The sequence below is a fragment of the Sapajus apella genome, unplaced genomic scaffold (assembly GCF_009761245.1).
Source record: "Sapajus apella isolate SASKATOON/1434 unplaced genomic scaffold, GSC_monkey_1.0 scaffold10, whole genome shotgun sequence".
NCBI classification, from domain to species: Eukaryota; Metazoa; Chordata; class Mammalia; order Primates; family Cebidae; genus Sapajus; species Sapajus apella.
The window spans coordinates 27065312-27092111 of record NW_022436950.1 but is presented as its reverse complement, the minus strand read 5'-3'; the positions used below and the strand labels follow the sequence as shown (position 1 = coordinate 27092111).

The following is a 26800-nucleotide window of genomic DNA, read 5'->3' as shown; positions in this document are numbered from 1 at the left end:
GCAAAATTTCTATTAGTCTGAGTTTTTGAATGACTATGTGGTATAGAATCCACCTGCATACCCTTTACCTCTAACTCTACTGGATCTGCCTTAAACTACTGAATGATTAAAATATTATTCTCTATTGTGCTTTATTCTTTATACATTTTAAAATTCTATTTGTTACAGCATCTAGCCCTAACTAAAACAGTCTCATGTACAAATGTAATCTCAAAGGACTTTCCTGAGGAAATAAACCCTAGGCTAAATTATACTCATAACTATATTTTCCAAAATTTGAATAACTTAGTAAAATAAATTTACCTCGTATTTTAAATATGGCATCAAAAATATTAACTTTACAATGAGAAAATTATTTTGGGTTAATATTCTAATTGTACTCTCTCTCACATAATGTTAGTCTCTTGCCTAGAAATTATTAACCATTCTGTCAACATGAAAATGCAAGTGAATAAGGCCTCAGATACAATAATAAAACTGGACCACCATCTTGACCATTTATATCTTTCTATTAATACTATTCTATTAATATTCATCCTTAAAATGTAAATTTTAGAAACAATTTATAGACCATAAATATTCATTTTGAATTACAGATCCAAAATGGTATATACTACACCTTCACTATTTATGTTAAATATTTTCTTCCATGTGTTTCTATGTACTTGTTTATTTCATGTATTTCCATAATTTTCTCTATACTTATCTTGTTTAGTGTCTCATTCAAGCACTGGAAAATTAATAAAAATAAAGTATTTTGAGTGTGTAGGCCCTGTAACATGAATGAAGACATACAGAAAACTGAACTGAAAAAAATATACAAAGCAACTTTAGGAAATAACACTGCATTTGAAAATACAGTTTAGTAACACAGTAATCATTGTTTAGTCATATTTTGACTTTGAAATACACTGACATGAAGGGAAGAAACTGGATCAAATCTAACTTAAGATGAGGTGGCCTTAAATGTCAACTTCAAGATCGAAGTAGTGATTATCAATAAGCATAATACAAATACATTAGTAAAACACAAACCTTTCACAGGTTTGCTGCCAATTTTAAACAATATCTAAAAGTTACCATTGTTACAACTGAGTACACATACTAAAATGGGAGTGTCTGCTATATGTAAAGTTTCTTGAGTTATCTAATGCAGTACAGAACAGGATGTTACAACTGAGTACACATGCTAAAATGGTCGTGTCTGCTATATGTAAAGTTTCTTGAGTTATCTAATGCAGTATAGAGTAGGGTTCTTTGGTCTCTTTAATTGATATGCTATCTGCTAAAAAGTCAAGGCAGGATCTTTGCATTATTCTTAATTTTTCCCAGATTTTGAATAACGCTTCAAAATGGTGATTACCTTTGTGAAGCAGAGGAAAGAAAGGCAGGTGAAAGAACAGGGAGGAACATACAGCTTTTATATAATATTTTACAATTGGTTGTGGGTTTATAAGCATTGATTATATTATTAAATAAATAAATAAATATAACAGAAAATAGAGGTAAGTCATGCAAAGGATATGGATACTGAATCATGATTAATTTATCTGTTGACGTAATATCCTAAAATAAAAAAGAAGTAAGCCTATGATAAGGAAAGATCATACCTTTACTCTTACCGCTATGTGTGAGCATCTTTGGCTTGGGAGTATTGAGAGAAGAGAATAGCAAACAGTTGTTCTTTTTTACACAGCAGGAAGATCAACCCAGTAAATAACTATTGAATCTTTTATAGATACTATGAGAGTCTTATATAGCAGTGATGATTGTGTGTTAATTATAACTGATGGCTTTATGCGCGTTAGGGTCTTTTTAATACTTTTAAGATATGCCACCAAAAATTCTGATTTTTTAAAAGTGTGCTCAAATAGAAAGAGTTGGGTAACTACTTGTCTGGAAGACATTGAAAACAATGAAATACTTTAGCAATATTCTACTTTAAAATGCTCTAATGAACTCCAGAGGAGTCCTTAAAAGATCTGGGACAAATTTGTATTTTGCTGGAGTCTATTAGCCCATTACAACCCCAAATTCGGGATGAATCCAGAGACGATTTTCTAGAGTTACTTAAGCTTACCAAAGTTTTTTAAAAGCCTAACTTAAGAAGCCGTATAGTTCAGTGACTTTATTACTAGATTGGATTCAAAAAACCCAAGTCTAGTCACTCACTCACTCTCTGGTCAGAGCAAAATACCAACAATCTCTCTGCTTTGGTTTCCTCCTCTGAAAAAGGGGGATAATCAAGATACCTATGATAGAGAGTTACTGTGAGATTTAGGTTAACATACATAAAGATCTTAGAATAAGATTAATGCCCCACATACAGTAACAATTCCTAGACATTAGCTATTATACCCTTTACAGAAACGTCATGGCTTACAGAGAGCTCCAAGAAAGGCATTTCAATTGTTTTAGTATGGCAAACATTTAGAGGGGGCCGGTTCATAATACCTACTTAAGCCAAAGCAGACGCAAACCAATGATTCTAATATGTATTATATTTTTTACTTAATGACATGAGCAGTTTTAATTATTTCTTAAAAGAAATTTTTTAAATATCTCTAACTGTGATTTTTACTCCTCAGTCCACAGAGGAAAATAAAATTTAAGAATTTTTTCAGCCAGACACGGTGGCTCACACTTGTAATTCCAGCACTTTGGGAGGCCAAGGCGGGCAGATCACAAGTTCAAGACATCGAGACCATCCTGGTCAAAATGTTAAAACAAAAATTAGCTGGGCATGGTGACGCGCACCTGTAGTCCCAGCTACTCAGGAGGCTGAGGCAGGAGAATTGCTTGAACCTGGGATGCATCATTGCACTCCAACCTGGGCAACTCCATCTCAAAAATAAAAAGAATTTTTTCAAAGCTTTTATCATAACTTCCTAAATTCTGAAAAAATAAGAATGTATCTATACATAAAAACAAAAATCATTCTGATTTATAATCTGATTGTTTTCAAAGAACAATAAATGCATGTTATTCCATTTTAATGACTGCATATTAATCAATTGTATTGGTATAGAATATTTACGTAATCATTTAATCCCATATTTTAGACATTTTAAATAATCTTTATCATAATTTTTTCCTATTATTAAAAATATACATACATGTCCTATTTTTCCAGATGTCAGAATATTTTTCTGGAATATAGTTATAAAAAATATAAAAAATCAGAATGGCCTTTTAAAATACATATTGCTAGACAGGGCATGGTGGCTCATGACTGTAATCCCAGAACTTTGGGAGACCAAGGCAGGAGGATCACTTGAGCCCAGGAGTTTGACACTAGACTGGGCAACATGGTGAAACTCACTCTCCACAAAAAATTCAAAACTTAGCTAGGCATAGTGGCATGCTCCTGTAGTCCCAGCTACTCAAGAGGCTGAGGTGAGAATAACACTTGAAAATGAGAAGTCAAGGCTGCAGTGAGCCATGGTGACAGAGCCTAGGTAACAGAGGGAGCCCGTCTAAGAAAGAAAGGAAGGGAAAAGAAAGTGAGGAAGGGAGGAAGGGCGGGAAGGAGAGAGGGAGGAAGGGAGGGAAGGAAAGAGAGAGGAAGACAGGGAGGGAGGGAGGTAGGGAGGGAGGGAAGGAAAGAGAGAGGAAGAGAGGAAGAGAGGGAGAGAGGGAGGGAGGGAGGGAAGGAAGGAAGGAAGGAAGGAAGGAAGGAAGGTAGGTAGGTTGGTTGGAACTTTGTCATCCAAATCAATGGGATTTTACTAGGTGACCTGTTAAGAGACTGCTCCCTTTCCTATTACCTTAACTACATGATTTTTAAATTCTGCCAAGCTTATGGTCAAAGACTGTAGAAAAGTGTTAATTCCATGTCCATATATTTGACAAAATATGAACATTTCTCACATTTTCAACTGTCTGTTGCTTTTGTATTTTGTTCATCTTCCTATCAGGGCAGCTATTTATCTTAGTTCCTGGAAAGGTTTTAATCTATTAAGGATATAAATCATTTGTCAAATGTATCAACTAACTTTCCCAGACTTATTTTCATATTGTTTATAATGTCCATAGTGTTATTTTAAAATCAGTAACACTTTACTTACCAAAATTAGGACTATGAAGCATCATATAGCCATTTGAAACATGTCATTTTTGAGAAATGTTACAAGAAAAGGAAAAGGTGCATGGTGATAATATATGAAAATAATAATCAGGAAATAAATTTTTATATGTATAAATAAGTCAGTGATCAAATCAAAGATCATGAAAATATAACCTGATATATATATATATATACACACACCTACATATGTATATGTGTATAGTATATATGTGTGTGTGTGTGTGTGTATATATATACACACACACACACACACACATATACACTATACATATATACATGTGTGTGTTATATAGGGGTGTATATGTATGTATATATATACACACACGTATATATACACCCCTATATAAAATATAACCTGATATATATACACACCTATACATATATATGTGTATATGTATATGTGTATATGTGTATGTATATATGTATATAATACATATATATGTATATAATGGGATTTTACTAGATTACCTTATTAAGATACTGCTGCTTTTACTAGGTTACCTTAAGAGACTGTACATATATATACACACATACACATATACATATATATATACACACACACACCTATATATAGGTATAAATATATGCATATATAGGTATATATCTATATAAAATAATGGATATATACATATATACATATACATATATAGGTATATATATAAAATAACTTCAATGTTGGAAAAGAGAATGTATATTTAATGCAGTAAAGATATGTAGCAAAATATTCATTCTCTCTGGGTAATGGGGTTATGGGTGCTTTGTTTTATTCTCTTTATTCTTTTCTCTGGAGCACATATATGTGGTTTTTAAAATCAGGAAAATGTATTAGTAAAACCAAATTTTATTCAGTGACAGCTGGAACCAAATATTCAACATAAGAAAAGCTGATGTCACTTAAAGATTTCCACACTTCCCTGTAAACATAATAAAATTTTATGCCTATGCAAGATCAATAGTTCATCCTAACAAACACACTCATCCAAAATGCCAACATGATCACTGTAATGTTAATTAAATTTTATTGTGACAATAAGTTAAGAATGGCAAGACTGAAGGCTGAGATGTTGATTTAAAGATGGAGCTAAATGTTTTATTGCTAGATTTGCTTATAGACAGAGCTAATTAGTTAAATTATATCTACATGTTTTTGTTACTAAAACAATTGTATTTGTAAAAGACAGTGCATTTAAAAGAAGGATAATTTTACATGCCTCTACAATTTGATCAAGTTATGACAAGGATTCAAGAAAGCATTTAATGAGGAGACTCATGTTAAAAAAAAAAAAATGGTTACACCAATTCATTGACTCTTCAAGATTTGTCAAGGTTTAAAAGACAAAAGCAGATAGTATATTGATTTATTAGTGTATAAATGTTTCCTGAAAACAACTTCTATTTCAATATATGTCTTAAAATATTCATATTGTTCATTCTATTTATTTTTTATTTATTTATAATATTTTTTGATACAGAGTCTTACTCTGTTGCCCAGGCTGGAGCACAGTGGTGTGATCTTGGCTCACTGCAACCTCCACCTCCTGGGTTCAAGTAATTCTCCTACCTCAGCCTCCTGAGTAGCTGAGGCTACAGGTACCCACCACCATGCCAGGCTAATTTTTGTATTTTTAGTAGAAACAGGATTTCACCATATTAGCGAGGCTGGTCTTGAACTCCTGACCTCGAATGATCTGCCCACCTCAGCCTCACAAAGTGCCAGGACTGCAGGCACGAGCCACCTCACCTGGCCCATATTGTTCATTCTGAACATTCTATATTAAGATTTGTATTATTTACCAATCCTATAGAAAGGAAAGATATGAGGCAAATAGTTAATGGTTTAATTGTTTCTGTTCTACAGTCCAACTGATATAAAAATATTAAGGGGTTACTTACCCTAACATTTGTTTATGATGAAATGTGATTCTGCACAATGGTGATCACTCAGATTTTGTCAATCTATTCACCTTCAATCTAAGGGCTGATATTAATAAGTCATGCCTCTTCTGATTTACAGCAAAGAGATAGAAAAAATTTATGTAAATGTGGATTTCATTCCCTCATTTATTCATTTAATTGCTATTTATTGAACACTGATTATCCTCCAGTCATTGCACTAGACATAGAAGCTGCAGCACTAAACAAACAGAGCTGGTTCCCACTGAGAGATCTTGCAGGACGGTGGAGGAAGACCAAAATGCAAATAAACATAGCACAGTATATAGTATATGAACATCATGACAAAAGTTCAGAGTGCTTTGAGAGCCTACCTGGGCAGAGAAAAACTTTCATGAAATCAAATGATACATTAGGCAGGCTGAAAGGACTGTGATCCAGGAAGGGGAAGTGCTGTGAGAAAACCTGGAAAAAGTCAACTATGGTTAGAAGTCTATAGTGAAGGAAAAGACGACAAAACCCTCAGTCTGTGCCAGAGTTTGGACTGTATACCAAGGACAACAGGAAACCTTTGAAAGATTGTAAGCAGAGAAGAAACATGATTACTCTCGCATTTCAAATCACTCTTGCTGGAGTGGGGAAGAGGATTTGGAAGAGAACCAGCCAAGAGGCTATTACAGTTGTGCAGTGGCCTAATGGGGAGGGGGTGAAGAATCTAGGACACAGTAGACCTTGGGAGACATTTAGTAAGAATCAATAGGACTTAGTGAATAACACTATGACAGTGAAAGACAGAAGGTGTCAAGATTGACAGACTGCCAGACTTGGGGCCCCATACTTATTTTTATAAAATACAGACAACTTCAAATCAATGATCACTAAAATATAGCCTGATACCTAAAAGAGTTCTCTTGATAAAATCTTATATAGTTCCCTTTTAGTCAGTAAAGACAAAAAGTTTAGATAGATCATCAAAATTTTACATTGAATAGATTTTTCTTTTTATGTATTTTAGAATACATTAACAAAATTGTGGGATTTGGTCACTTGAGCTGAAGCTATAGGCGACAGCAGTATTGAGCAAAGAGAAATGAAATTTTATAAACCTACTTTTTCTGATTATGTAATTTAAAAATATTTTCAACTGATCATTATTTGAACAATTATTATTTACCCATTCTGACTGTCTCTAAACTTTAACAACAAGTTGTAACTCTTGAAAGATAAACTGGCTACTTGTGTCTGGGGCAACAATTTTTTGTTAAAACTCTTAGCACACTATTCTCAAAACTGATTAATATTTAGACATATAAAGTAAAACCTAAAAGAGCACCTTTCATATTAGTAGCTCAATAAATGCTAGCTGAATCTGAAGTAAATTGCTAGAAAATGCTATGTTTGGGGTCATAAAGCACTTAATGCCAATTTGAAGTTAGCTATAAAAAAGTGTTCATATGGGAAACATTAACCTTAAAAATTAATCATGGACTTTATTATTTACCCAATGTCTGTGTATTTATTTCTGCTTTCACTAGGCAGAACACATGAATCCAGATTAGACATGGATCCCAGTAACAGTGCTACCATTAGACCATTATTAGCTCTGCAATCTTGAACAAGACTTAACTAGCAATGTAGTCACGATTTCCTCATTTGTAAAATACCATGACTGCCTTACAGAGTTATTGTGAAGATCAAGTAAGATAATATATATGAAAAGATAAAGCCTAATATAAATAGAAGATTAGCTTACTTCATGATTGGCCTCTAACTAAGTGTTATGATTATATATGACTTCTCTACAAAAGGTGGTTTGAAAGTTCATATTGATTTGAAATACAATTGCAACAGGTTTTATATTTGTTAATATATTTACACTATTAAAATATATCTGTACAATATGTTATATAACAGTTTTTGCAAGTGTCCCAAGAAATGACTGAACATAAACCAAAATAAATAAATGAAATCAGCTTAGCTTATGAAGTACTGATAATAAATGTTCTCATTTCAGAGAAGGAAGGAACCATTATATTTATTAAACATGATTGTAAAATAATAATCTTATATTTATACAAGGACTGTGTTATATATAATTTTAAAATTATCCTTGGCAATCTATTACTGTGACTTAGTGCATAGAGTAAGGCTCTTAGTAAAACTAAAAGGTCACAAACATATTTACTGAAAATTCGTGATGCCACTACATACCTTTCAGAATGGCTAACATGAAACAACAGTGAGACCAAATACTGACAGGTATGTAGAATGACTGGTGGGAATAGGAAATAGAATGGCTACTCTGGAAAATAGTTTGAGGTTTCTTATATATTTTATATACAATCCATTAATTGTATTCTTGGACATTTATTCCAGAGTTACGAAAACTTATATTTACACAAAACCGTGAATACTAAAGTTCACAGCAACTTTATTTGTAATAGAAACTGAAATCAGCCCCAATATTCTTTAACAGGTAAATGGTTAAATAAACAGTGGTGCATACACACATCAGAAAACTACTCAGCATTAAAAAAGGAATGTGTTGTTACACATAGAACCTGGGATAAAACTCTAGAGGCTTTACGTCGAGTGAAAAAAAGTCAATCCCCAAAGATTCCATACTTTATTATCTATTTATATAAAATTTTTTAAATCATAAAATTTCAGAAATAGAGGACACATTAGTGATTGCCACAGGTTAGGGGCTGGGTGGTCTTTGGAGGAAGGTAGATGTGGTTATAAAAGGTGAATAAATTGATCCTTTCCGTGTCCTGACAGTAGTAGTGAATACAAGAACCTACTCAGGTGATAAAGCCATGTATAACTTATACACACAAGAGTTCAAATAAAAATGGGGGAACCTGAATAAGACCAGTAGATGGTATCAATGTCAACTTTTTGATTATAATATTATACTATTGTTTTACAAAATGTGACTACTTGGGTTAACTAAGCAAAGTGTACAAGGGATTTCTGTGTATTATTTACTACAACTGCATGCGAATCTGCAATTATCTCAAAATTTTCAATTAAAAATTGAAATACATGTATTTGTAAATTAATACAGGGATTTGTAAATCAATAAACTCTAAAATCCAATTTTTGTTTTATTTTACACAAAAAGAAATATAAGATAAATATTTTGATATAGTTTTATTAATAAATATCATACCAAAAATAATGCAACAGCTCATTAGTTTTCTTCATGATGTATTTTGTTTCATTCAACTTTTATGTGATAGCAGCATATGTACTTTGCTATAAATGGTTCCTGTATGCAAATAAATGTCAGGGTTAGAAGACCTGCTGTTTATTCAGTTCAGAAATAAGAATAATTATATCTACTAATTAGTCATTTATTGAGTCTGTAAAACAATTATTTTATATATAGTTAGAATTAAGTTATCTCAAGAAAGTCAATTTTCAGAACAGAACATTGGTGGTCTTGGTTTTTATTATTGGAGTTAGTAAAAGAGATCAAATAGGTTTTGTGAAGCCCTTAGAAATTTCAAAAAAAAATTGTTAAATGTACTTTTTTTCTCTCTTAGGTTTTATTTCTCTGGCTGCAAAATGTAAATATTTGAATGAAAATGTGCCACTTGGATCCTCAGAAATTTGGGGAGAATTCTAAATTTAAAAGCAAATGCAGCTACTATGAAAAGCAGTATAAAGGTTCCTCAAACAATTAAAAATAGAATTACATACCAGCAGCCTCACTGTTGGATATTAATCCAAAATAATTATCAGCATCTCAGAGATATTTTCACTACCATATTCATTGCAGCACTATTTACAATACCCAAGATATGAAACCAACCTAAATATACATTGACAAATAAAAAAATGCGGCATATACAATGGAATATTATTCAACCTGAAAAAAGAAGGAAATCCTGCAATATGTGACAATGTGAATGAACCTTGAGGACATTTTATACTAAGTTAAATAAGCCAGGTCATGGAAAAACAAATACTGCATGGGACAATTTATATGAAATACTAAAACAGTGAAATTCATACAAGCACAGAGTAGAATGGTGACTGCCAGGGACTAGGGGCTTGGGGAAATGGGGAGTTGCTAATCAACAGGTATAAAGTTTAATATATGCAGATGAATAAAATCTAAAGTTAACAATAACATATTGTGCACTTAAAAATCTGTTGAGGAGACATCTCATGTTGTGTTCTTACTACAATAAAATAAAATAAACCAAATTTGAACTTGAGTTCTCTCTCACATCTTCTTTAGGGAGGCCTGCTAACCATAACTTCTCTGATATTTGCTCCTGACATCTTCCTGAAGTTTAAGAAAGCAGGTCAAGGCATTGTAGACTGAAAGTTTCAGGCGGCTTAAAACTACTTAGTAAGAGCCATCATTTGTAAGTAACCCCCTGAATAACAGATTTAAGAGTCTGATTAGTTAAGATGCAAAGTTTACACACAAGCCATGAGGGAGGAGAGAAAAGCAGAATCCTAATGCGGAAGTGAAAGCTAGCATACACCCTCAGTTACAGTAGAAGCTGAAAGATAGTAAGTCATGCTACAAGTCAATGGTCAAGTCAAGACTAGAATTACTTTCTCAGGTCATCCTTTTTCCTCCTCTTTCTTCAATGCTCAGTAAACTACTTAGTTTTCAAGTCTTAGACCAAATTCTGTTAATTCTACCTGGACCCCAGGTCTCCCTTTGTTCCCATAGTATCTCTCACTATTGATTCACTCATTTATCCACTTGTTCTGCAATGACTGTGTGCCCAATACCTAGTGCTATGAAAAAAAAAATCTCTGTCTTTATGAAACTGGTAGTAGTGAAGGAGAAAACAGATAATATGTTTTTAAAAAGCAAAATATAGGATATGTCAGTTACGGCATGTTAGATGATGACTAGTAAATCATCAGGGAAAACAGCAGGATAGTATGCATTTGTTGGGAAGGGACTTTTTTTAACTTTTATTTTAGGTTCAGGGGTACGTGTGAAGGTTTGTTACATAGGTAAACTTGTGTCACAGGGGTTTGTTGTACAGATTATTTCATCACTCAGGTATTAAGCCCAGTACCTAATAGTTAAGTTTTCTACTTCTCTCCCTCCTCCCACACCTAGAACTTCCTACAACTGCACTGCTCAACAATTTAATTTAATAGGGGTATGATTTCCCAAATGTTGCAGCCCAACAAATCCAGGATACATATGAAGAAAACTAAATCCTAAGAAAATTGAGGGACTAGCACAAAACCACACACAGTGTGAATTAATAAACCTCCCAAATCTACATTTCATAACATTCAAAAAAATGAAGTGCTAAGTAATACGTTTGATCAATTTTTGTCTCTCCTTATTCTGATTTTGTTCCCATAGTATGGCAAACTTTATATTTAGCACTACTATCATCAGCAATAGGAGCCTGAGAAGTTTCATGCACAGCTCCCTTGTACCTGTGACTATAGGCTAAGTTTAAGGTGTGTCTGCCTTCAAATACCTGCCTGCAGTGATATCTTATGTCCTAGTAAATCAATATACAAAGAAGAACTCCTTGAGAGTCTAAAGGAAACTACAAAAATAGGTTCACTTTGGGCAGAAAATATGACCACAGATCTAGAACTAGTATGACCGCTCAGTCTGGGATGATGAAATGGCCAATTTCTTGGTATAAAATTAGAACAGCACATATGGCTGAAAGCCATATCAGAGGCAAAATTACCACTACTTATGTGCTGTTACAAATTACAGATAAAAGATGATTGTACATATTATAGTTATCTAGTTTTCATTATAAGGACTAAATGATTTAAGATTACAGAAAAGCCAGACTGAATGAAGAGTACAGGACAGGTACATTAATGAAACATTCGCCTTTGTTGCTCACTGTTAAAAACCTTTCGGAGATGCATTGTTGACAGGGAACTGACTCTGGTTGTCATTTTGGATAATGTTTTTGTGAGTGAATTGATTATTGGTTCAAAAATACCAACACCTGCATTATGAGTCCTTCAGTGATTCTCCATTACCATTTTTAAAAAGCTCAAACTCCTTAGTATAAGATATAAATGTCTTCATGAGGTAGCTCTCCTCTTCCTCTCCACACATTCCACATCCTTCCATTCTCAGGTCTCTGAGGTTTCCTGAACATGCCATGCTTTCAACACCTACCTCAGTCTCTGCACATACTCTTCCCTGCACAAATCCTTCTTCCCTCACCTCCCAACAGGGTGAATTTCCTTAAAATAGCTTAAGTGTTATCTTCATTTGGAAGTTTTTCCCAACCCTCCTGCCCATACTCCCTGTGTTAGGTATCTCTTCCTCTTCTAAATACCACTGTTAAGCTTATCACACTATATTAAAAATTATATATGTACATATATATGCTGCACCTAAGAGTGTGTGTGTGTGCGTGTGTGTGTGTGTGTGTGTGTGTGTGTGTCACCTTCACTGGATCAAAACTTATAAGCAAAGTTTTATTCATGTTTTAATGAGCAATAATATAGAATTGAATATCTGAAAGTAAAACTAAAATAGTGGTAACATTTATCAAGTGCTTAATAATTGTCAGGCACACTTCTGAGGTTTTAATTCATGTATTGTCATAACAATCTAATCAATACATAACATTATTCCTATTTTACAGATAAAGAAACTGAGGTAGGGTGCGTTTAGTAAGCTGCCTAAGGTTACAAAGCTAGTAAATGACAAAGCCAGGATTTGATCCCAAGCACTCTGAGTTCAAAATGTATATTCATCACCTCTGTACTATGGCCACTTAATGTGTACATATATGTAAAGTGTTTTTAAGTGAATAAGTAGGCATAGATGTACAATCTATATGTAATGTATATATGCATATATGTATTTACTTGGGTATGCATATAAAAAACATTGGCTTTTAAGAATGAACTCTAAATAGCAGTACAAAGTTACTTCAATGAATTAGAAGTTTTGACAAAATACTATCTGATGTCCTAGAAATTGTCTTCTTTTCCATTGACATATTATAGTACTCTAGTTAATAATTGGTAGGCCATAGTCTCAACTACTCAGGAGGCTAAGGCAGGAGAATCACTTGAATCAGAGGGGTTGGAGATTGCTTTGAGCCAAGATCACACCATTGCACTCCAGTCTGTGCAACAGAATTCGACCCTGCCTCAAAAATAAATAAATACAAGTAAAAGAAAAAATAATAATTTATAAAATATAATATCAATGTACATATATTTTTAAATGTATTAAGTAGATATGCTTTGTATTGAGAATATACTCTTATTATGTACTACCAGGTGGCTTAGTAAAAATTTGAAAATTTAGGCACGAGGTAATCATTACAAGATTAGGTTTGCAAAGTACTTTGGCATATACAGACAATTACTGAATAAGTGTTTTATTTAGGAGAATATAAATCTATATTTATAAATATATTGAAATAGTGGTTTCTCAGTAACTTTTTTACATTTATTTTTAATTATTATTATTTTTTAAGTTCTGAGGTACATGTGCAGGATGTGCAGATTTGTGAAACGTATGCCATGGTGGTTTGCTGCACTTATCAAACCATCACCTAGGTATTAAGCCCAGCATGCATTAGCTCTTTTCTCTAATGTTTTTCCCCATCCCTGCCCTCCTACAACAGGCCCCTGCGTATGTTGTTCCCCTCCTTGCACCCATGTGTTCTCATTGTTCGGCTCCCACTTTTAAGTAAGAACATGCAATATTTGGTTTTCTGTTCCTGCATTCGTTTCCTGAGGATAATGGCTATTATTTTACATTCCAAAATTTTAAAGTCAGCATTTTTAATACAATAGGTTCCCAAACATTGGCATATACTGGAATCACCTGAGCATCTTACAAAAATACTAATTCTTGAAGCCAGGCATGGCGGTGTGTGCCTGTAGTCATAACTATTTGGGAGGCTGAGGCAGAGGATCCCTTGAGCCCAGGAGTTCACAGCTGTACTGAACCATGATCACACTTGTGAATAGCCATTGCACTCTAGCCTGGGCAATATAGTGAAGTGTATTTCTTAAAAAATAAAATACTGATGTGGGCACCACCACCACCCTCTTAATTGGACATTCTGATTTAATTAATAATGGGCTGAGTCCTGAGTATTAGAATTTTTTAAAAGCTTCCCAGTTGACTTAGATATGCAGCAGATTGGGAACCAGAATTTTACTAAACTTTCCCTAAATTCACTCTAAATTTTACTGAATCTCCATTATCACATTTAAAAGCAATCCTGCCAAAAACCTACAGCAACCATGCCAGAAATCAACATGCAGTTTCTCCTATCAACTGTATTACCTGGCTTCCATATTCTTCCAATATAATTCCTTTCCTCTTGGCTAATTCTCTTTATGGATAATGCAAATAATTTCTTTACTAAATCATTTATTCAAGGACACAGACAAATTTGCAACCTAATCACCAAACTTAATTATGCAGAATTTTACTTCATTTTAATTAAGTATTCATTTTCATATGCTTAAAACAGAAAAGAATACAGCTTGAACAGGGAACAGGTTGTTTAGAAAATGGGAGGTTTAAATAAAGGTAAAAATGTATAGAAAGAAAAAAGTTACAGGATAGTATCACATTTTATACTCCCTTCTCTACCTACTTATCCGTTCTAATCCCTGTTTATAATCTCACGTATTGGCTCAATTTAAAAGTAGTAAGTAGATAATATGTTTATGCTGATGTAGAGAGATGGAGATGTAGAGGTTTTATATGAGGAATAAGTCTTTAATGTTTTAAAGTCTTTGAGATTTATGGATTTAAAGTCCTTGAGATTTACACTGCATTTTTTAATTGCAGTGTAATCTAGCCAATCTTTAAATTCTAAATGTAAGTGTAATTGTATATGTAAGTATATATCTATTTCAGAAAAAAAAATATTACAAATTCACTTCACATGGAAATGAATTTGTTAGATTAAGAACTGGCATGTCCTACTCTATCCAAAGTGCATGTTCTTTACGATGTTTGTAAAACTATATGCAAGTTAAAACAGTGATATCTAGTCTATAATGCATGATGATCAAAGAGTTTTGTTTATCACATACTCATGCTGAGAATTCATTAAGCACTTTCACTATTAAATTTATAGAATGAGTTGTTGGCTCCATTTTACTGACACCATGAGTCACATTAATCAGTCTCCAACAGGATGATAAAAATCTGAATGTTGATCACTATGGTTCCGTTGTAACAAATGTATGACTAAATCAGTTATCTCATAATACATCACAACAAATACAAATTTTAGGGTGGAATTGTTCTTCAGACTAAATAGTGAATCATTGTGAAATCTAAATTCGTGTATTCTAGTTATTGACATAAACTCTGAAATAAATCCAGGCTTCATCTGTAGAAAATAAATCTAAAATAATAAACTCAAAAATAGTTAGATATTAAAGAAACTACTTGGATTAGCTAGCTAAAAAATGGAAAAAATAACTGTGTTTCCCTTTAATCATCTCTATTTTGAAGTATTTTAAAGACAGAAGTGAGAAATTGTATACAGCTCTACAATGTAATCACCAAAAGACCATATTGGGATGACTTTTTATTAAGAAATATAAGGTACCTATCACCGTCATCAATGATGAAAAGTGTGTCATGTATTTATTGATGTGTTGATTTGTATTAGTGTGAGTTAGAATTAGAGGGAAAGAATAATAAACACATTCTAGTGCACAAAATAATATATGAGAAATTTCATATATATGAATCATCAAAAAGAAGCAGTTATATTACTTCCCACTTCATACTTGTTTCATTTAAGATTATTTAAAATGCTGTTGGATTAAACTGCTTTCGTATTGACTACCCACCATATAAGACTCCAGCATGTACACAAATATACATATCTATTTTTATATATACTCATATAGTTCCTCAAAGATGATTTATTGTTAATTCATAGCCTCAAAATAATGAAATACAGCTGCACATTGTGATATATGACCTTTTAAGAACTATGTTAGGCAAAAGTTTACCATTCTATTTAGGCAATCTATATTTAGATAAATTAAAACATTTCAGTCTTAAAAGCATAATGTTAAAAAAACTAACTTTAAGTAAAATGGCTTAAACTATTTTATTGTAATAAAAATAGCTAAAGTTGAAGTAATATAATGTCTAAATAACTATAAAAGAAACAAAATGTCATTATTTATATTTTTAAAATAACTGATCAGATGTGGAGAATTTTGCATTTATACCTACTCTGTTGATTTCAAAGTTGCATTTTTCAATTCCATAACCAATAAACAGGTTACAAGTAGTCCTAAATGCCCCTTTACCAAATTCAACTACATCATCTTAATAATTTTTTTCTGCCCAGAGGCCTCCTATAAATTTTAGAAAGTCCCGCTGTGTAATTTGTAAAATCTAACCTAAAGTTAGAAAAAATATTTAACATACGTGAAAGGAAATTACATCAAAATAGTCAATACATGGATTAAATATTTATGGTGATATCTACTCTGATGAATGAATACTGCTATCAGGAAGAGGATATGACAGCTTCTCTCCTTCCCTGGAATATGCTTCTACTTCTTCTCTCTCAGTTTCATAATGCCAATTCTTAAAATCCTCCAATTTTGGATCATAGAGAAATAAAAAAGTTACTTGATTGGTGAGGATCTAGTGTTGGAACTCTCAGAACTAAACACTTGTTTAAGGTGATTCTTCTTCACTAGGTAGTTTTGTGATCTCTGTGGGGAAGTCAACATTGTCTCTCTCCCTTGCATCTTTAGTTGGGATATTTCTTCCTAAAGTTCCCCTGATAAGATTGAATGCAGCAGTCTTACTTAGTCCCTAATTAACTCACAGTATCTGCAGTTTCTATCTGCAAAGGTCACTTATACCCTCCAGACCATCCTCCTAGACAGGATCCAAGATAACACCATGCCAGTTCTTTCCTATAGCCCACATCCAGTCTATGGGAAAGACTTCTTAGATCAACTCTGGAAGTCCAACACAATTTTGCTCCAAAATAAAGGCAATTAGTCATTTTCTCACAGGTGAGTCCACCATATTCTGCAAACCCTCTCTTTAATTTTCTTAAAGACACACTCATGGAGAGAATCATGCCCACACCCATCCCCTTCTGTGAGAATAGAAATCAAAGCTTACAAGAACCTCTCTTCATAAATCTTACATCTCCCCCTCAATTTTGGAAAAGCATTTAAGAATGCCAACGCTATTTTTCTACTTTTGATATGGTTTGGATCTGTGTCCCCACCACATCTCATGTTGAAAGGTAATTTCTTGTTTTGGAGGTAGGGCCTGATGGCAGGTGTTTGGATAAGGATGGTAGCTCCCTCATGAATGGCTTAGCCCCCTCCCTTTGGTGATGAGTGAGTTCTCCCAAGATCTGAAAGTATGTGGTACCTCCCCACTGACTCCCTCACTCTTGCTCCTGCTCTGGCCATGTGATACACCTATTCCTGCTTCACCTTCTGGCATGAGTAAAAGCTCCCTGAAGCCTCCCCAGAAGCTGAGCAGATGTCAGTGCTATGCTTGTACAGCCTTCAGAACTGTGAACCAATTAAATCTCTTTTCTTTATAAATTACCCGGTCTCAGGTATTCCTTCACAGTACCTCAAGAATAGCCTAATACCAGCACATCTTGGTTTCTTATTTCAAGTTAAGCTTGATAGTCTTTTATTTTGGAATGAACTTCCTGTTGTCTTTAGATCTCAGCTGAGACTTCCACTCTAAATATACTCAATTTATATATATATATATATATATATTTATATATACATATATATATAATTTGAAGTAGAGACTTTTGTCTCACAAAGTAAGTTACATGCATTTATATACAACGTTAGTGTATTTAAAAACAAACTATCAAATTATAATATATTGAGCCCCAAATCACCCAATTTCGTTAATCTACATCATCCTAATGAACAGAATTAACTCCCTCTGTACTGATTTGTGATATGTATTTTTATAGTGCTTTGCTGTGGCCAAAGTCATTGTACTTCTACTCTCTTACTTACTTGTAAGTGATTTCGAATCAGTGGAAAAGATAAATAGCCACATATATACCTGGCTATAGCATTAAAATAACACAATATTATACTTTCTCCACTGTTATATCCCATTTATTTAATTGGATAAGCAGTTTTTACCCAAGTTTAATTTAATTATGGTGATCATAATTAATAGTGATTGGAAGAATACAACTGTAAAACAGTTCTATGGTTTGTATACCTTGTTTGTCTTATTTGTGTTAATAAAAAACATCTGAGATAGTAACACAATAGGGAGACAGTATGTTATAGCAGAAAGGGCACTGGGCTTGAAATCATTATTCAGCTTATGGTTTTATTCCTACTTCTCTTATCATTTACATTAATTAATAGGTATTATCAAAATTATTTTAAAAAGCATTTATTCTTATATGACAAGTACACACACATGTGCATTTTAAAAAGCCACACAATACTTCAATTATCTTCTGCTGATGATATATTATCTATAGTGATTGTCACAGAAAAAAATGTTTCAAAATGATAAAACAAGAGTACAGCCTACTCAAGTCATAGCTATAGGAATAAGGTATATTTACTTAATCTTCAGATTCTCAGTTTTATTCATCTGTAAATTAGTGATAAAATGCTGGCTTACAACTTTCCAGAGTGATTAGGATCTCATGAGTTGACAGTAAAAGTGCTCCCTTAAGTGGCATATATTTATATATAAAGTGGTTGTTCTAAACTCTTAAACATGCACATAGGCACACAAACAAAAATATTCAAAAACAACTTAGCGTATCTCATGGGAATTCATCTCAGAAAATGCCTCACTGCTATTAAAAATCCTTTAAATTTCAATAGTTACATGCCTTACCACTAAATAGCACCACTTAGAGTACTTTATATAGAGGCATGTTTTGTAAAACTTCTCAATTGGCAGATTCATTGCTCTATTAGTGAAAGGCTATAAAATTTATATTTTCATTCTATAATCTTTTAACTAAGGACTTTTAAAAATAAAAATGATTTAGTATTTGCAATTTAGCAGCCGGAATGCCTTTAGTTGGAAGAGGTGTCTTGCGTACCAGACGTTCATCTACAATTTGAAAGGTGATCTTTCTCCAAGAATTCTGAAATGCTGTAATAACTTTATATGGCTCTGAACTGCTTCATTCTAAAATCCCAGGGCTTTTCTAATGTGACAGGTTTAACGAAATTCCAAGGCTCCAATCTTAGTACTTTAAACCAAATTGATAAATTGTATCCTTAACTTTAAAATCTCTACTCCTGATAAAAATGTGAGGTTTAGTAATTCCTTCCTAGTCTTGGAATATGCAGAAATTATAAATGACTATAGAGTTTATTTCCTAGCTTTCTTTCTGTTTCATATGAATCTGAACCAGAAAGCATATTGATTCGATTTAAACTCGAACCCACAGAAGGAAGCTGGCTAAAGACATGGAGGCTAACTCACAGTCTGTAACCAGACTGGTTTGTCTAATGATGTAATTGTTGTTACAATAAATGGCTACATGCACAGATTTCTGTCTGGTTAGACATTTGGCTTGAAATAAACAGAGAATTCAATCCAAATATCAACTTTAAGGCCAAAAGTTGCCTTAAACTCTGCCAACCTGATGCTAATTCAACTAGGAATAACATGTTTTTTGTTTTGTAACAAATTAGTCCTTGAGTTGAATCTATTAAACTGAAACTGATGGTGATTTCAGAAACATGTTTGATGAGGTCATAATCTCATTGCAGTTGGTCTGGAACCTAATTTTCTTGTCAAACGTCACTTATGTACTTTGGTATCACAGAAGTGAAAGGAATGATCCAAGAACTGGGAAAGGAAATACTTTGGCTCTGTAATTTGATTCATAAAAAAGGCCTGTTTAACCACTTACTTTGTGAATGCCTATTCTACAAGTTTAAAGATTATTTTTTGTCTGAAATTAGCTCTACTCTACCATCCTAAGGCCATAAGAAAAGCAGGACAAACTTAACGAAAAACAGTAACGTAACTAAAAATAATTTAAATAGGGCTCTACTTGTGTGTGTCACTTATTTTTGGCATGCTGTATACCTGTATTTTCAGATCTTTTATTCCATACAGTTAAAGGAAATAGCATTTAGAAATCATTGGAAAATATTAGTAAATAAAGAACGTAACATGCACAGTTATTTGGATGGGAGAAAAATATGCCAAACAAGAGACTTTTCCAAATTACTTGAAGACTAAAAGGATATGTATGTATAACCAAGAATAAATGTATGTGTTTAGAAGACATTAATATACTATAATAGTTTATGACAAAATAAAGAGAAAATACTGAATTAAACATGAAAATGAGTGTCTAGTTCAATAGTACCACATCAATATTTTCTTAACTGAGTTTCTAATGCTATTTATCTTTCTCCTCTTTTAAAATAATTTACAAAGTGCTAGTTTTCTGTGTTGCTATCCAAATGTGGAATGGCTTTTTATTTGGAGCATGCAACAAACAGAAAGTTTTCTTTCTCCATTCAAATTATGACATCATTCATGGGTCAGGGCAAGCTACAAAATTTGTGTAGCTTAGTGCAAAATAAAAATATGAAGCCCCTTATTTCTTGAACTAAGAATTTCAAGACAGCAACAACAAAGCATGAGTCTCTTCTTAACACAGGGGCCTTTGTAGTTACATACCCACAAAGCCAACGATGAATGGGACCATCAACAAAACTTTCTATTAACATGCATTTGTATTGCTGGTATGATTAAAAAAGACATGAGGGGTAGTTACTAAAGCATCTTTCTTTACAAAGTACACCAACGAAAAGTTATCCTCCAAATGGGTCCACACATACCTATTTATCAGCCACATCAAAATGAACAAGCTGTTGAAAACATGGCACCAAGGACAAGAAGTAGGGGAATTAAGATACACATCAAGCCCTGCAGCTTCCTGCCTTTGATAGAAATGTACAATAGCGTACTGTTTGCAATATCTTTCATTTCTCTGCTAAAGAGTTCTAACTCACACCCACTGGAGGCTTGTGAAAAGATGCAACCCATACTTAGGAAAGGGGTCAGACATGTTTGTTCATTTTCAATATCTTTTATTCTTACATTAAAAAATATAGCAAAGATCTACAAATCTGAATTAAAACTCTTGAATTTCAAACGGCCTTGTTCTTAAATATTCAATCTCACATAATAATTCATATAAAATACGAATAAAACCTTTAAGACAAGATTAATTTAACTCATATATACTAATTTCATGAAACAACAAGTTTAAACCTTACATCATTATTAGCATTGCAGTATATTACCGACATATATATGTAGTCTGGGGTCACTACAGAAATTGGCAAAGGAAATTACTTCTTTAATGCAGTCTACAGGCACACCTCAATAACAATGACACGTTTATCTTTCACTTATTGGCAAGTTTTTTCAGTGTTTCAAAGCTTGACTAATCCACAAGATAACATCAGCATATTTAAATCCTTAATTTTATTAAATCCAACTTTATTTGTTAAATGAGGATGATTTCCACTTTCTTTCATCCAAACTCTCATGATAAGGGCTTTGATAAGATACTATCACAAATTATTTTCCTACAGGGAATATGTTTCTAAGAAAAAGTATGCTAACTAAAGGAGGGGGGAAATGGATTTATACTTTGAAAGAAATTTTCAAAAACTAGCATTCAAGATAGAAAGATCAAGAGATGGGTTTTATCTTCCTAAGTTTTGAATTACATACTATCAGTCCAATTTGAAAGTCCATTTTAGGTTTATCTTGTAAATCTTCAGTTAAAGCAAATGGTAGATAAATATTTATTTTTTATTTTATACAGTTTAGCAATAAGTATTTGTGGCAGATAAAGCAATATCTATCAGTTTCTTAAAAGAAAAAAAAATCAAGATTGTCCACTTCTTCACTTGCACTGTCTTAAATTAATATGAACTAAATAGTGATGAAAAAAAGAAAACTCAAAAACACATTGAGTATACCTAATCCAAAAATCTAAAATCTGAAATGTTCCAACATCTGAATTTTTTTTGAGCACTGACATTACACTAATAGGAAATGCTCCTTAAGCATTTCAGTCTTTAGACTTTCAGATTAGGGATGGTAAACCAGTGTAATTGTTTACTGAATCTTTTACCAAAAAAAATCCCAAATCTAAAACACATCATCTGGTCCCAAGCATTTTGGATAAGGGATATTCAACCTGTATTGTCAGTCTGAAGCATAATGCTTAACTTATGCAGAAAAGGCTACACTATATTAGAATTTTAGTAGTTCTCAATGAAAACTATGAGCTCCTCAGTATCTTTGAAACTTGATAAACTACCTTATCAATTACTGCCCACGTATTATTTGTATAGATACATGTATAGGTCCTTCATGAGAAATAATTTGCTTTAATGACACAGAAATAAGCAATACTTTAAACCGGTACTCCTTGTAAGCTAACTATTAATATTTGTATTCTCCCAATATTCATATTTTGAAATTCTAACTCCCATGGGGGTAGTGTTAGGAGATGGAGACTTCTGAAATAATTAGGCCTAGATGAAGTCATAAGGGTGAAGCTCCCATGATGAAATTAGTGCCCTTATAAAAAGAGAGACGCCAGAGATTCCTTGTAAGGATAAGCAGAAAGACAGCCACAGCAAGTCTGGAAGAAAGCCCTCACCAATAACTAAATCTACCAACATCTTGGTCTAGGGCTTTCCAGTCTTCTGAACTCTGAGAAATAAATGTATTGTTAGCCATTCAGTCTATGGTATTTTGATATAGTAGCCTGACCAGACCAAGAAAGTACTTGTAAAAAAAATTAGAAAGTATGCTGACAAATTCTAACCATATTAATACTAAGTATAAATATCAATATTATATGAAGAAACACTTATTAATATTGTAAAATCTAGTTCTTGGTAATTTCCATTCTACTTCACTTAGTTAATAACATTTTCTAGTGTTTTTTGTATTTAGCAATTATAATATAGTGCCTAATTGTATCATTTAGAGAGGTTTAAAGAGTATTGCTTAGAGTAATCCCAAATTATGTATTCTCCACTGCTAAGAGTCTAAATTTTCACACTAGTTTTATCGTAATTTTCTATCAAGAGTCTGCCTTTGCTAAAATAAATATATATATACATATATATTCGAAGTCCACAAAATAAAATGCTTTAATTCCCTTCAATTATTAGAACCACTATAAAAAATATTAAAGAGAGAAATTAAATACACTTTTTGAAAATGCTAAATTAATAACTTGAGAAATGCTTCTTAACAAAAGAATTGTGCCTCCCTAGATTAGTACCTACAATTAGAAATATTTTCCTCTTTAAGAGGCATACATGATTTACCACAAAATCTTCATAGCAATAAATTTTAAAGAATAGATTTTAATGTAAGGCAAGATGTATCTGGACAACAGGTATTTCTGAAGTGTTTTAACCTTTCATTAGCTCCCATTGACATGGTCCTACAGAGTTCATTTTACTATAATTAAATTTACTAAATACTGAATTTCAATGCAAGTATGAAAGCGTCAAAGAAACAGAAGCATTTAGGCTTTCCTCAGAATGTATTTTCATACATGCAAAAAGAAGAGACACATCCTATACTCTGCCTATACTTTACTCAAATTCAAACAGTATTTGCTAACTGCTTCCTATGTACACATTACTCTTCCTTCACTGTTTTTAACATGTCAGTTAAAGGTACATTCAAAATTCACTGTTTTTACCCCGCAAATTGCTATTAAAAAAAAAAAAAAAGAAAAAACCATTGCACTGAACTTTCAAAATTAGTGTTTTTCAGGCCAAAGTGGTTTTCAAGTCAATCTGCGAATGACACTAAATGCTGTAATATTCAATCATTAGATTTGGAGGGGAGGCAAAGAGTTGCCTGCATTTGAAAGTACTGAAAACCAATATATTAAATAGGGAAATTTGCAGATGTCCATTAAATTGTGTATGTATGTGGGTTCTAATAGACTAACTTTTTCTAAACATGGAAAAAGCCAAAAACAAAAGAGATGAATTTGACTTTGAATAATTCTTCATCCTAAATTAGTCACACTACCTATGTTAAGGTACTACATATGTGTGTGTTTGTATACATATACATATAAATATATATGCATATATTTGCCTTTAGTGCATATTATAATATGCCCTGTTTTCAAGAGTTCAATTTCATTAATGTAGTAATTTAATTGATTCACTTATTCTTTTTACAATATTTCATGTAATAACTATTTTGATGACTTACTACAAGTGAGGAATTAAATACATTTCGTTGACCTTTATATATTTTATGCTTAAGACATCTGAATATATTAGGCAATCAATCCATACCTAGAACTGAATTAATGTCCTATTCAATAGTTAATTGTATCCAAAATGGTGTTTCTATCTGATATTCTTTAAAGCTTCTTGCACTGAAACACCATTATCAGCTCTGATAGAAAAACTATGATATTTTCTACTTTAAAATATAATCTCTACTTGTTTACACTATTTTCCTCAATGTATTTTTTAAATATCTTGTGCTACACTAAAATGAATTCATTCTAAGTACAAAGTTATAAAAATTATGTTACTGCATACATTATGAAAACTGCAACATCTGCTAAGCTTTCATAAAAGGTGCTGAGAATATCACACATTCATGCCTTTTTAATACATAGATTATCACGATATGTATTTTCATTTTATAGCATACCTAAATCCAAATTTCAGAAATGTTATATACAATATTCACCAAAAACACAGCCAATTATATCTTCTCATACATCAATATATTTCTGAAAACTGTTCCAAGAAGTAAATTCGAGATTGCACTATTCATTTTCCACTTAGGAGATTAATGTTAGGCATATAAGAAATGATATGCTATAGCCAGCCCACAGTTATGTTCATGAATGGACCCTCTATACAAATAAAATTTAAATCTTAGGTCACATACATTTTTTAAAGTTTTTCCTGTATGTCAGATACATTTAAATTATTTTGAAACCATAATGTCTGCCTTATTTGGGCAGTTATAATACTTATTTCTTTAAATGCATGCATGAATTTTAATTCTGAAAGAATGGGATCTGTTCAAGTTTTCAAAATCAAAAAATCATAAGTTTGAATCATAAGCACACAGGCCTTTGTCTTTTCAGACAGGGTTTTTGCTTGTTCATTGTAACCACGTCCTCCTATAGAAGTCCCTTTCTGCATCTGACTCAATGGAACATTCTCATTATTCTGAGGTCCTCCTGTAGTCTTCCTAATAAACCATCCTCAGGTGTTATAAAGAGCTTTGGAAGGTAACATTCAGACATACTTATGACATGCATCAAACTTATCATACTTGCTCAATGGCTGTCTTTCCAGGCAAATGAACATTATAAGGACAGAGAATGTTTTATTCTTACCACACATCACAGTGCTTGGGTCAATAAATGTTTACTGAAAGAATTTATAGAGGAAAGCAATAATTGTATTGATAATGTTTTTGTTTTTAGGAATCTTTTGGTTTCTGCAAAGTTGGGGATTTTTATCTGGGCTGACATTTCTTTTCTAGAAACCAATATAATTGGTCACATTTGTCTCCATTTTGTAGTGATGTTTTTTATTTCCTATAATCAGAAATGCAAATATTTTTAAAGCCTAAACAAAATTTACCAACCAAATATCTTATAAGATGAGATATTTATTTCAAAGAATTTCAGTGGAAATTATGGATCAATATATTTTAAGAAGGTCCTTACAAAGACAATATTGCCTTCTCTATGCCTGGTTATATTTGTTTAATTTGATATTCTACACTTAGATATTCTACTTACTTACAATCAGATGAATTCAAACTTACAGGTTTGTATTTCACAGTGTTCCTTCTGAAAACCCTTCTTAAGGTCACATTGATAGCTGCTAGTTATCATACTAAAGGCTCTTTATGCTGATAAACCACATACATATATTGAACCAAAAATTCCACAATTTCAATTGCCTTAACATTTTTCTTATGTCATCTAGTCTTCTTGTTTTCCATATCTAGTGTTTCAAGTAGTACAAAATGTCCAATATGTTACAGTATATGAGAAACCATTTTCTTTAGAAGCTGTCACTTTGGGATATTGTCATACAATAAGAATGAGGAATTCTCCCTCATGCCTGGTTTCTTACACTATACAACTGAAAATCCATGTTTTCCAAAAAAGTCTTTCAAAACCACTAAGTAAAAGAAGATAAAAGATTGTCAAAACTATCCACATCATCACTCTAGGAAAATTTGAAGACATCAAAAATGGTGTGGTTTTCTTGTTTGAAAACACAGAATTTTGACCTGATTGCATAGCTCTGGATGATAATTCTGATTATAGGAAATAATTGATAATAATTGGAGTAGTCTGTGCAATCACAAGACATTAAAAACTGAACCACTAAAGTGAATAAATGTGTTTAGGAATGCTCTCAGAAAAGCCTAAATAATTTCAAAGTAAAGATATATTATCTATACAACTCTAATTCAAAGTCTACACCAAGAAGATATCTAAGGAACAAACATGTGGGAAAGAGTGATCACTTCAGAGAAGGCAAATATGATGCTGTGGTGTCAAAAGGAAAACATGCAGTTTTAAAGATATTCACAGTGATAATGCACCATTAAAATGTATCCCAGATTTAGAATCTTCTAAAGGGACTAAATAGCAGATTTCTAATTGCTCAATGGGATAATAAATCATCTGTGCTTAGTATTTCCTAAATGCTGGTGAACCATCACAAAGCATTCATGATTAAGAAATAGAGGGGAAGGCCTGGCGCAGCGGCTAA

General features: G+C 32.5%; 1 protein-coding gene and 1 long non-coding RNA gene across 5 annotated transcripts in view; both read right to left on the bottom strand.

Annotated features, from left to right (window-relative positions):
• ERBB4 (erb-b2 receptor tyrosine kinase 4) overlaps nt 1-26800 on the bottom strand; it is a 1187662-nt gene that overhangs the window by 1040060 nt on the left and 120802 nt on the right. The gene's annotated exons all lie outside the window — the stretch shown is intronic.
• On the bottom strand, nt 2722-25658 carry LOC116551480. The gene is made up of 3 exons (XR_004268960.1): nt 22789-25658; nt 12651-12654; nt 2722-2737 (listed from the first exon to the last, which is right to left on the bottom strand). It is a non-coding gene; the product is annotated as an uncharacterized LOC116551480 (long non-coding RNA).